Source organism: Garra rufa, chromosome 17 (genome assembly GCF_049309525.1).
Source record: "Garra rufa chromosome 17, GarRuf1.0, whole genome shotgun sequence".
Classification (NCBI taxonomy): Eukaryota; Metazoa; Chordata; class Actinopteri; order Cypriniformes; family Cyprinidae; genus Garra; species Garra rufa.
This window is the reverse complement of record NC_133377.1, coordinates 15,592,531-15,605,532: the sequence shown is the minus strand read 5'-3', so window position 1 is coordinate 15,605,532 and position 13,002 is coordinate 15,592,531.

Genomic DNA, 13,002 nt, shown 5'->3' with positions numbered 1-13,002 from the left:
CTCCATCCGAGGCACCTCGCAAGGGAGACCCTTCCTTCCGGTGCAGGAGAGCCGCACCTCCCTTCGGAAGCAGTGAGGGTCTCTCCACCAATCGCCTCATATTTTGCCCATTTCAGGGTCGGACTAGGCCCCCCCCTTCCGGTGCAGCAGAGTCGTGGCTCCCTTCGGTCACAGTGTGTGCCCTCCGTCGCTTGAGTTACGCTGGGTACTCGACAACGGGTGGGCTCTCCCTCCCGGTGCAGCAGAGTCACGGCTCCCTTCGGTCGCAGCTGGGGGGCCACATCCGACACATCGAATCGAGGAAAAATAAATAAATAAATAAAATAAATAAATAAAATAAAATAATAATTTCGTCGCTCTCCTCCTTTTTCTTTACATAAATTTAGTTCTGCGCATATTTTGGGGGGCAACCAAAAATTCTTGCTTCATGGCAGCTGTCCCATGCATAAAAGCTTCTTTTGGGGAGTTCTCTGGGTCCGGCCTGTATTCCGGGCCCGGAACCCTTCCCCAGGACAGCACGCCAAAATATGCTTATTACTCGCTCAAGCAGATTAGATGTAAGGGCGAACTCGTGAAATGATGTTTTATTAACAAGGTTCAGGAGGAGCACGATCAGATAATCAATCCATTCGGCACAGGTGCAACTTGTTTAACCAATCATTGAATTAGCGCATCATCTATATATTGCCAGCCGTCTTACCTCCTTCCAGCGACAGTTTCTTGGCATCCCTCCTCCACCCCTACCACCCCTACTCCCCACTTCTAATCTGTTTCTATCCTAAACTAGCAGGGGGAGTTCTCTGGGTCCGGCCTGTATTCCGGGCCCGGAACCCTTCCCCAGGACAGCACGCCAAAATATGCTTATTACTCGCTCAAGCAGATTAGATGTAAGGGCGAACTCGTGAATAAACACACCCTTTAAATGAACAGGGGGTGTGTTGAGTATCAATCCAGGCTCCGCCTCTGACACAAACTCCTCCCCTGAAACAAAAATATTGATTGCAGTGAGAAACGGCATGGAATGGATTTTATGAGTGATACGGATGTGGAGAGGGAACATTATGCCTCCTGATTTCAGTAGGAAGTCGAGTGATTGCTTTCTCAGCATCAGGAGGAGCTCAGGCTTTCTGCATGTGTGTGTTTGTGTTATGTGTGCGTTTGATTGTGTGAGTGTGTGGGATTTTGTCCAATTAATCCCTGCGGATGTTCCTAGAAGACCCAGGAAAAGACCTGAAGCGATCAGATATCCTGGACAAAACACACAAAAAACGTGAACACACACACACACACACACACACACACACACACACACACACACACACACACACACACACACACACACACACAGGTACCTGTTTACCATCACAAACTCTCTAATCATCTTCTCTGCTGTGCTCAGAATATTTAATTTCTTATTAGTCTTTCTAATCACAGTAGCAGCATCCAGTTGCTTTTCTCATTTGCTTTGTTAATTCACTCTTTTCAAGGTTCTTTCCGAGGTTTTGTCCTCGTCTTCAAAACAATGGTTTTTCTTGCTTTAGCCTTTTTGTTGGCAGTTTATTTCCGTGTAGCTGCTTTGAAGCAGTATCTGTTGGAGAAAGCAGCACACAAAAGCTGATTTGACTTAACAATGACAATAGGTTTTAGTTTTTTTTAGGTAGCATTTTTATAATATCTAAACATTCTCAAGATATGTTTACTGGTTACAAAATTAAGGAAGTTTCTTAAAACAACAAAATCTGCCAGTGGGGTAAACCAAGTTTTTATTTTCTAAACATTTAAGAAGCAATGGATGATACGATATAAAGTCTTGTTTTCTGAACAAAATATGACTTTATGCTTAAAACAAGAACAAATATCTGCCAATGGGATATGTACTATGTAGCAACTCAAAAATACAGAATAATAAATTTTGCAGCATTGTATTTTAAACCAAACTGCACAAGTCTGATCTGCATTTCTGCAAACCCTGATTTTCCAGGTCAATAATCCTGACATTACTGATTTATTTTTTCAGCGCTTACCAAGCTATTAAGTGTTTGTTTGGCCATGAAGCAAATCACCTATGAACCAAAGCACCTAGATATGTTTCAACACGCACATCCTGGTCACTCTCCATGATTAAAGTCCTTGGACTCAACTGCAAATGTTAACCATTCGGTTTTTATGTTACAGGAGAAAGCGTTCGAACTTGGTGGGTTTTGTGGTTAAGAATACAAAATAGGAGTGTATTTGCATATGTGTATGCATAGATCTACTGCCTGTTTTCAGTACAGAAATAAATCCATCATTAAGGCATTTTTAACTTCAAACCATCGCTTCCATAATTCATAGTATCGCTTCCTCCAGTGAAAAAGTTGTCTCGACTGAATCAGCAGAGAAATACAGTTAAAGTCAAAAGTTTACATACACCTTTCAGAATTAGTTTTACCAAAATAAGAGGGATCATACAAAATGCATGTTGTTTTTTTATTTAGTACTGACCTGAATAAAATATTTCACATGAAAGACATTTACATATAGTCCACAAGTGAAAATAATAGTTGAATTTATAAAAATAACCCTGTTCAAAAGTTTACATACACTTGATTCTTTACAGTGTTTTATTAACTAAATGATACAGCTGTTTTTTGTTTGATTGTTTTTTGTGATAGTTGTTCATGAGTCCCTTGTTTGTCACGAACAGTTAAACTGCCTTTAAACTGTTCTTCAGAAAAATCCTTTAGGTCCCTCAAATTCTTTGTTTTTTGAGCATTTTTGTTTGAACCCTTTCCAACAATGACTGTATGATTTTGAGATCCATCTTTTCACAATTGAGGACAACTGAGGGACTCATTTGCAACTATTACAGAAGGTTCAAATGCTCACTGATGGTCTAGAAAAATTATGCATTAAGAGCCAGGTGTGTAAACTTTTGAACAGAATGAAGTAAATTTTTCTTATTTGCCTAAATATCACACACACACACACACACACACACACACACACACACACACACACACACACACACACACACACACACACACACATATATATCTGTTCCCATGAGCAAGAAAACTCATCTAGATCTTGAGAGCAAATTTTTATTTGTGAATTTAATCATTCTTTTAATGTAATAAAACTAGTTAATTGATTTTCAGAATGTGAATATCTCTTTTGCATTACAATAAAAGTGACTGGTGTCTGTCAAGTAAGACCTTCAAGGAAAAGCGTTTTTTTTTTTTTTTTTTTTTTTTTAATTGATAAAGAGCAGCTCCCTTCATTGCATCTCCTTTTGTGCTCCACAGAAGAAAGAAAGTCATAAGGATGAGTAGATGTTTCATCAGGCATGTACTTGTATCTGTGTAGTGCTTCAAGCTCTCATTTGAGCTCTGTGCGTGTGCGTGTGCGTGTGTGTGTGTGTGTGTGTGTGTGTGTGTGTGTGTGTGTCACTGGGTGTGTTTTGAGGCTAAAACTCTGATTCCACTTGTTGCTGAAGTTGTGCGACTCAGTTTCAAGAAGCCCTTTCCCTTACCAGATGCGGAGCACGAGCTCTCCCGATGTCTGACGAAGGCGAGGGGCTCCGTGCCTCCTCTTCCTCCTCCTCCCCGTCCGCCTCCCCCTCTTCCTCTCCCGCTCCTGCCGGTCAGACTCGTCTCCCTCAGCCGCCGAGACCCCTAAAACGGCGGGCATCTGCGCCACTTCCACGCACCGACACGCGATCCAGAGACGCGTCTCCCCGAGATCTGCTGGACTCGATCGGGCGCTCGCCGGCGCGTCTCGGGCGATGCTGCGCCGCGTCTCCGGTGCGCGACGGTCTCCAGAACCGCGGACAGCGGCGGCGCTCGCCACACAGACCCGATGATGAGAGGCTCAGCCCGAAGGAGTTGATCAAGACCCCGCACAGCTGCGCTCCACCTGACACGTGAGTCCAACCTTCAGTCCGGTTGACTTTATACCATCTTATTCCACAGTACAGGAATCTAGAAATAGACAAATCTTATAATGAAGTCAGTATAAAATGTTAGTCAGGTAACCTAAAACTGTGTTCATGTGGTAACAAAGCAGTTATTGGTTTATTCAAGTCAAAACTATTGTTTAGCATGACCGAATCGACTATCGAAAATCATTTTTAAGGATTGAATTAGGTAAAATGTGTCTTTAGTGAGAGAACAGCATATTTTTACTTAGTCAATTTAGAATACACTAAATATCAGCAGGATCGACTTGCGTATACAGAATTTAATAAAAACAAATACAGTTCGAAAGTTGTATTTTTTGTTTATTGTATAATTTGCTCTTCTGTCTTTTTATGAATCATTCAGTTTTTAATTTAATAAGTTTATATTCCTTTATATATTAATAATGCATAATACATAATAATACATTGTTGTTCAAACTAAATATTTGTTTTTACCAGTTTTCGTTGTGGTATAGTCTATTCATTTATAATCTATCTATTTAATGTTGTTAAAGTTAAAAAAAAAAAAGCTTCTTTAGGTTTTTAGTCATTGTGAGATGTTTTGGAACAGCGGGCGTGGCGCCCGTTTAATTTTTTATATAAGTTTTATTATTTGATTGTGGTAACATTGTCATGATCGTTTGTAAGGATTATTTTATTTTGAAATATTATGACAGAAGTCGACTCCCTCCTCTGTGCTGCGCATGTGCTGATCGCTTTCCCTCCAGAATCGTTGAGCTGGTGCGAAAAACAGGCCCGAATCACCACAAAAAAATCTTTAAATATTGATGGTTGACAGCTTTTTTTTTTTTTATTATTATTTTTTTTTTATATACTGATATATATATCTGATAATTGCCTGGAAGTGTGTTCGAATTTGAAAGAAATAGAGGCATGAAAAAATGTTTGTAGTGTTGGTTGTGGTCTCAAGATGCTGCCTGCAGCCTGAGGTGAAAACAATAATAACCTGCCAAAATATTCCAGACAAGCTGCCTGTGTCATCATCCGATCCGCTCCAGTGGTAATGATACTGCAGGCGGAATCAGATCTTCATTAATCTCCACGTCAATCTCCAGATGAGACTTGACTTGAACATGAGGAGCTATACAGTATTTTCCAAAAGTATTTTCAGGGTTCACACAAATATGAAGATTCTGTCATCATTTGCTCACCTTTATGTCTGTCTAAAGCTGTTGAGTATCTTCCCTGAAGCACAGAAGAAGAAATTGAATAATGTTTTTTCGGAATGTTAATTTGAAGAGTTTTTACACTCTGAAAAGTACCGTAATAATAGTCTGTGTGACTTGGTTGCTATATTCAAAGTCATATTCATACAATAGCTAACCAAAATTGTAGGCCTTTTTTTGTTCTTTTGGAGCTTGGTAGTATCTGGTTGCAATATACTTTTATTATATGTAAAATATTCTTGTAAACATTCTGAATATCTTATTTTATGTTTCATGGATGGATGGGTTTGGAGCGACATTTTTGTTTGTTTGTTTTGCGGCTAATTATTTTAATGATTAAATATGTAGCTTTTTTACTAAACAAGGAAGTGAATCATGTGACCAAATATAATAATAATAATAATAATAATAATAATAATAATGATGATGATGATGATGATGATGATGATGATGATAATAATAATAATAAACGAAATTGCAAATTTCCTCTCAGAAAACAAATAAATATAAAATAATAATAATAATAATAATAATAATAGTAATAATAATAAAAAAACAGAAATAATATTTACCCCTCAGAAAATATTTATAAATAATTAAATAAATAGAATAATATAATAGAATATAAACAATGTACACTATTATTATTATTCTTATTATGTAATAATATTATAAAATAATAATTATATATATTATTATTATTATTATTTTTTATTAATAATAATAATAATAATAATAACAGCCAGGAAGAATATTTACCCCCCCTCAGAAAATATAAACAAACAAACAAAAAAAATAAATAAAAATCAAAACATTTATTGTTTTATATAAAAAAATAAATGTACATTATTATTATTATTATTATTATTTATCAGAAGTAAACAACTTAAGAAGGATGAGGGTGATTTATGTTTGTTTATTTGTTTTAAGGTGAATATATATAATATGTATAGCTTCCATATTAAACATGGAAGTGAATATGACCACATATAATAATACTACTACTAATAATAAACAGACAGAAAAATATTTACTCCCTCCCAAATAAATAAATAAATAAATAATAAGTAGATAATAATAATAATCAAACATTTATTGTTAATAATAATAATAATAAAAATAATAATAATAATAATAATAATAATAATAATAATAATAATAATAATAATAATTAAATTAAATTAAATTATATCAGAAGTAAAAAAAACTTAAGACAGATAACATGAGAGTGATTTTTGAAATGATCAGTAGTAAACAACTTCTAAAAGGATAAAACAATAAAAACAAACAAAAAATAGTATTTTTTCATACATTTTCAGACATTAACAAAATATTGTTACATATATATATATATATATATATATATATATATATATATATATATATATATATATATATATATCTTAGACTGTGGTTTACAGCTGGAGAATTCACACTAATTTATGTGAAACTTATAGAATCACAATAGAATCATGCAGTTTACTGGAGTATTTGCTCCGCCCCACATTTCAAATTGGCTTACAGTACATAAGCCATGCCCAACTACAAACCCATTCTGAGCAATTAAAGCCATGATGGAAGAACATTACAGAAGGATATTGCTAAAAATAGTTCAGTCTATTACAAAATTAACTATATAATCAGATATTTGTACATATACATATTTGTCTGTGAGGGATTTTTATGCTTACAGCATTGTAAGGTTAGATTAGCAAGTCAAATTGAATTGGAATTGAATTGTGAGGGGAATCTCCCATGTGCTTCACATGAGAAGTGCACTATGTAGAGTGCCATATTAGTTTGGATGCTGCCTTTGAATAGAGCTTCTCATATAAACAATGTGCTTTTGTGTGTTTGCGATGGTCACTTTTGCTTTTCCTGTGGTGGTTTTAGTGCTTGATGAGTGTTTTCTTCTTGTTTGGAATGAAAACAGCCACTTCCGGTCACAGCTTCCTGTTCCTCATTTTTCTTGGTTTTCATTTTTCTTCCTGTTTAAAATATCAACAGAAGCTCTGTCATTTTCAATGCGTTCATACAGAGAGTCATCACTTCTTTTATCTTGGTCTTTCCGCTCTGTTTCATCTGTCTCACTCCTCTGGCTTGTAGTCTTCCTCTCTCATTGTGGATTCCAGCTGCTCCTTTCATTCTTTGTGCTGATGAGGAGCAAAAAAATCCATTTCTATGCTGATGCTGGTACAAGAGAGAGATGAGAGGTGATCTACAGTACAGTAGGATGAAAGCAGAGACCAAGTTTGCATATTATTCCTTCTCTGTGAGAGTGTGTGCCCATCAGCTCCACATGCTCTCCATATAGATGGACTCATAATTCATTCCTTGTTTAAATTTCACTCATGTTCATCTTAAGCTGCCAGATCAAACTCAAGCACATCATATAGTCTTTAAAACAGCTGGGTGTCATTGTTCTGGATGTTAAATTTTCCTTCTGTGCCAGTATGATGTTCAATGTAAGTCTTGAAGAAAAACATTGATCTGTTTGTTTAAGCAGCTGACAGGCCAATGAGTTTGGAGACAGTTAGTCACCACCTAGCAACCACCAAGAACATCCTAGCAAAACACAACAGGTGAATTTTTTTTCTTTTTCTTTTTTTGACGTTGGATTTTAGAATGAATTGTATTAATATTCACGCAGGAAAACCATACTTATAATTTCCTCAGAAAATGCACAAATATAGTTCTTTTTGCAATTTAATTTGGTGCCACTAGTGGTGATATTTATGAAGGCAAAACTTATGCAAACACATGCAGTTTGTGCACCTGTAACTGTGTGAGAGAGACAGACGTATCTGGAGGATCTTGATGACCTCAAACACACACTGTGATCAGTATGGCTCTCTCTCTCTTGAGTGCGGTGCTCCTTCATGTCCCTCAAGGAAGTTGTTCTGTTTGAATGGGTTCCATTTTCAGCCGCTCTTTTCTGTGTTTGATGTCAGAGCTCAGTGTAATCTTCTTTCCGTTTTCTTTTTATCATGTCATCCCTTTATTCGTCTCTGATGAGCGGAGTGTCAGGCGACCGCTGGCCCACCTGACTGACTGAACATTACAGCAAATCTTCTATAGTTTTACTTTTCTGAAGAAATTGTGGGTGGTTGCCAAGCTGTTGGTAGATAATTGCTAGATAGTTGCCAGGGTGTTGCTAGGGGATTCTCAGGTGGTTGCTAGAGTGTTCAGGGTGGTTACTAGGGCTTTGCTGGGACACTTTCAGGTAGTTGCTATGGTGTTGCTATGGTATTCTCAGGTGGTTGCTAGGGTGTTCAGGGTGAATGCCAGGATGTTGTTAGGGCATTCCTAAGTGATTGCAAGGGTGTTCGGGGTGGCACTAGGGTTTTGCTGGGAACACTCCTAGGTGGTTTCTAGAGTGTTGCTATGGCATTCTTATGTGGTTGTTAGAGTGTTGTTTGGGCGCTCTCAAATAGTTATTAGGGTGTCCAGAATGGATGCAAGGACGTCACTAGAGCATTCTGAAGTGATTGCTAGGGTGTTTGGGGTGGTTACTAGGGTGTTGCTGGGACACTCTTACTTGGTTGCTAGGATGTTGCTAGGGCATTCTTATATGGTTGTTAGGGTGTCCAGATTGGATGCAAGGACGTCACTAGGGCAGTCCGAAGTGATTGCTAGAGTGTTGGGGTGGTTACTAGGGTGTTGCTGGGACACTCTTAGGTGGTTGATGCGGTGTTGCTAGGGCATTCTCAGGTGGTTGCTATGGTGTTGCAAGGGTATTCTCAGGTAGTTGCTAGGGTGTTCAGAGTGAATGCCAGGATGTTGTTAGGGCATTCCTAAGTGATTGCCAGGGTGTTCTGGGTGGTTATTAGGGTGTTGCTGGGAACACTCTTAGGTGGTTTCTAGAGTGTTGCTAGGGCATTCTTAGGTGGTTGTTAGGGTATTCCTAAGTGAGGTGCTCAGGGTGGTTACTAGGGCATTGCTGAGACACTCTTAGGTGGTTGCTAGGAATTTCTTAAGTGGTTGTTAGGGTGTTGCCAGAGAATTCTCAGGTAGTTGCCAGGGTGATCAGAGTGGATGCCAGGACATTTTAAGAGCATTCCTAATTGTTTATTGGTGTGTTTAGAATGGTTACTAGGGAGATGTTGGGACAGTCTTACGTGGTTGCTAGGGTATTGCTAGGAAATTCTCAGGTATCTGCTAAGGTGTTCAGACTGGGTGCCAGAATGTTGCTAGGGCATTCATAAGTGCTTGCTAGGTTGTTCAGGGTAGTTACTAGGGTGTTGCTGGGACACTCTTAGGTGGTTGCTAGGGTGTTGCTAGGGCGTTCTCAAATAGTTGTTAGGGTGTCCAGAGTGGATGCCAGGACATTACTAAGGTATTAAGGCAATGGTTAATAGGGCATTGCTGGGACACTCTTAGGTGGTATTCTTAGGTGGTTGCTAGGGTGTTGCTAGAGCATTCTCAAATAGTTGATGCCAAGTTGTTGCTAGGGCAGTCCTAAATGACTGCTAGGGTATTTGGAGTGGTTACTAGGCCGTTGCTGGGACACTTTTAGGTGGTTGCAAGGGTTTTGCTAGTGTAGTTGTTAGGGTGTCCACAGTGGATGCCAGGATGTTGCTAGGGCATTTCTATGCGATTGCTAGGGTGTTCGCAGTGGTTACTGGGGCATTGCTGGGACACTCTTCAGTGGTTGCTGGGGCATTATTATTTTTTTCTTTCTCGATTGTTCAGGAGGGTTGCAAGGACATTGTTTGGGTATTCTTAAATGGTTGCTAGGGTGGTTGCTAGTGTGTGCTTGTGTGTTCTTCCTGTCTGGTGTTCAGTAGTCCTGTCTCGGTACTTGTGTCTTAGGAGTTTCAATGTGCGTCTGTAGGATTTTCTCACATGTTTCCTGCTCCAGCAGGTGAAAATGTTGCATCTGATCACTTAGTGAAGCATCAGTACACTCTCCTCAACAACACACACTAGACTTAAATACTTAGAGGTAAGCGGTTTGATCACATCATACATATAAATATGAGCAACAGCAATAGTCATGCCTGACTTAACAAACATCACTAATTAAACAACATATGCAGCATTGGGGTGTCTAGCCGGAAAACTTTAAATCCTCTCTCTGGAGTTGATAGAAGTGTAGGGTGATAGAAAATACGGTTTGTACAGTATGAAAACCATTACGCCTATGGAATGTCCCCATAAAACATGTAAACCCAACATGTGTGTGTGTGTGTGTGTGTGTGTGTGTGTGTGTGTGTGTGTGTGTGTGTGTGTGTGTGAAAGCTCTGAGTGTTTTTGTTTTATAGCAGGTTTTGACTCTCGTGATTCACTGCAGTATGAAATATCTTGCTCACAGACAGTTTGGCAGCATTTGGAAATCAAATGTTCAGAGCAGCACAGCATGTCCTGATAACATATTGATCTGTTCTCTGCACATGTATGTTTCATGTGCTTATATGTGTATATTTCTGTTTCTATGCTGTATAAGCAGTTTGTGTGTTTAAAACTAGCAGGAGTAAATGGATTTTCTCCTGAGGCGCTTTTGTACATCTGCAATTTTAGACAAGGCTGTGTTCAAGAGGACTACAATTGATGATTTCACAAAGAAAAATATAGCATTTGCATCCTGCAATCATCATTTCATTTATAGCGTGTGGCATATTCACCCTCTTGTGTTTTTATATCTCTGTCATCACAGACTCTTATCTAGAAATGATAAAAACTGAAATGTGTGTTGAAATCATGGCAATTTCTTAGCTTTTGCTCCCGCTGTTGAACATCACGTGCCTGTCTGTGTGAGATCCATTGAAAGCGCTGCAGCTCGGAGCAGATCTCTGATGTCATTGATTATTGGTCCAATCAGAGGTCAGGCTGTCTCATGTTGTGTGAAAGGCCAATTTAGCAACTTCTAAAAGGAGAGCTGTGATTGGCCGTTTTAGACCGTCAGACAGTTATGGATTCAACCTCATGCTGCGCAGTGAGAAGAACAGATTAAACTAGTTGAATTAAACACACTTATTTAAGCTATTTAGCAGCAACCTTTTACAGCTAGTTTTCTTTCTGACTGCTTTTTTGTTTTCTCCAGGTCAGAGGTCATGCATCGCAGGCACACCACCCTGCGAGAGAAGGGTCGTCGGCAGGCCATCCGAGGCCCCGCCTACATGTTCAATGAACGCGGCACCAGCCTCACAGCGGAGGAGGAGCGTTTCCTTGATGCGGCAGAGTACGGCAACATTCCCGTCGTCCGCAAGATGCTAGACGAGTCCAAAACGCTTAACTTCAACTGCGTGGACTACATGGGGCAGAACGCGCTGCAGTTAGCAGTCGGCAACGAGCACCTAGAGGTCACAGAGCTCTTGCTAAAGAAGGACGGGATGGCGCGCATTGGTGACGCACTTCTTTTGGCGATCAGCAAAGGTTACGTGCGAATCGTGGAGGCCATATTGGCTCATCCGGCGTTCGCAGGCGGTTTGAGACTGACTTTGAGCCCGCTGGAGCAGGAACTGAGGGATGACGACTTCTACGCCTACGATGAGGACGGGACGAGGTTTTCGCATGACGTGACACCGGTGATTCTGGCCGCGCACTGTCAGGAGTACGAGATCGTACACATCCTGCTGATGAAGGGCGCCAGGATTGAGCGGCCGCACGACTACTTCTGCAAATGCTACGAGTGCACGGAGAAGCAGAAACGTGATTCTTTCAGTCACTCCAGATCACGCATGAATGCATACAAAGGGCTCGCTAGCGCCGCCTACCTGTCACTGTCTAGCGAAGATCCAGTATTGACGGCGCTAGAGCTCAGCAATGAACTCGCACGACTCGCCAACATAGAGACGGAGTTTAAGGTAAGGAAAAAACAAAAAAACAGTACAAATCTATTTCAAATCTATTTCTATAGCACTTTTTTACAATACACATTATATCAAAGCAACTTTACAGAAAAACATCAATGTTAATGTTTATAATATCTTAATATCATGCCTTATAGTCACATTTAGCAGACTAGACCCTGATGATAATGTAGTTTACATTGTGCAATGATACAAGCAAGCAAGAAGCAAATAATTGCTCTATAGTACATCGCCCTAAGAGTATACACTGTATTTATGTGGATAAAGTTGGACGTACTTGTACAGTCAAACCAAAAATTATTCAGACACCAGATATAATTTTATTAGTGGGTGCAAGACACAATAGTTCAATTTTGTTAAGTGAGGATAGCAAAAAATGTAAACTGTGACATATTATACCTAAAAATTCTTCATACAGTGGACTACCGGTGAAATTTGGGACCAGAAATTAGATTTGACACTTTGACCTGACCATGTTTTGTTACATACCTTTCTATCAAAGTTATCTGACATTATCAGGATGAATTTGTTCAGTTTAACTCTGAGTTCATCATAATTTATTACCATTTTGTAAACAATAGCGAATAAATTGTGATAATGAAATATTGAAGGTGTCTGAATAAATTTTGGTTTGACTGTATATTTAATTTATATAAAATCTGGATGATGATAATATAGTTACATTTTACAACAAATTAATCAGGGACACTGCAAAAAAAATATTTTCTTAATTAGTATTTTTGTCTTGTTTTCCTGCACAAATATATACAAATTCTTATATTCAGATATGTTTACTTGAGAATCAAAATGACATAAGATATTAAGTCTTGTTTTCTGAAAAATGTATCAAAATGAATTGAGTTTATGCTTAAAAAAATCTATAAATGGGATCAGAAAAATCAACTCAATTAAAAGGGAAAACATGATTATTTTTCTGACCAGGCATATATTTTTTCATGTTTTATTTATTTTTAAATAAATGTATCTTTATTTACGATAGATATTTGTAAACAAGACAAAGATACCAAATAAGACCTTTTTTTTCTGATTTGTAAAAGCAATA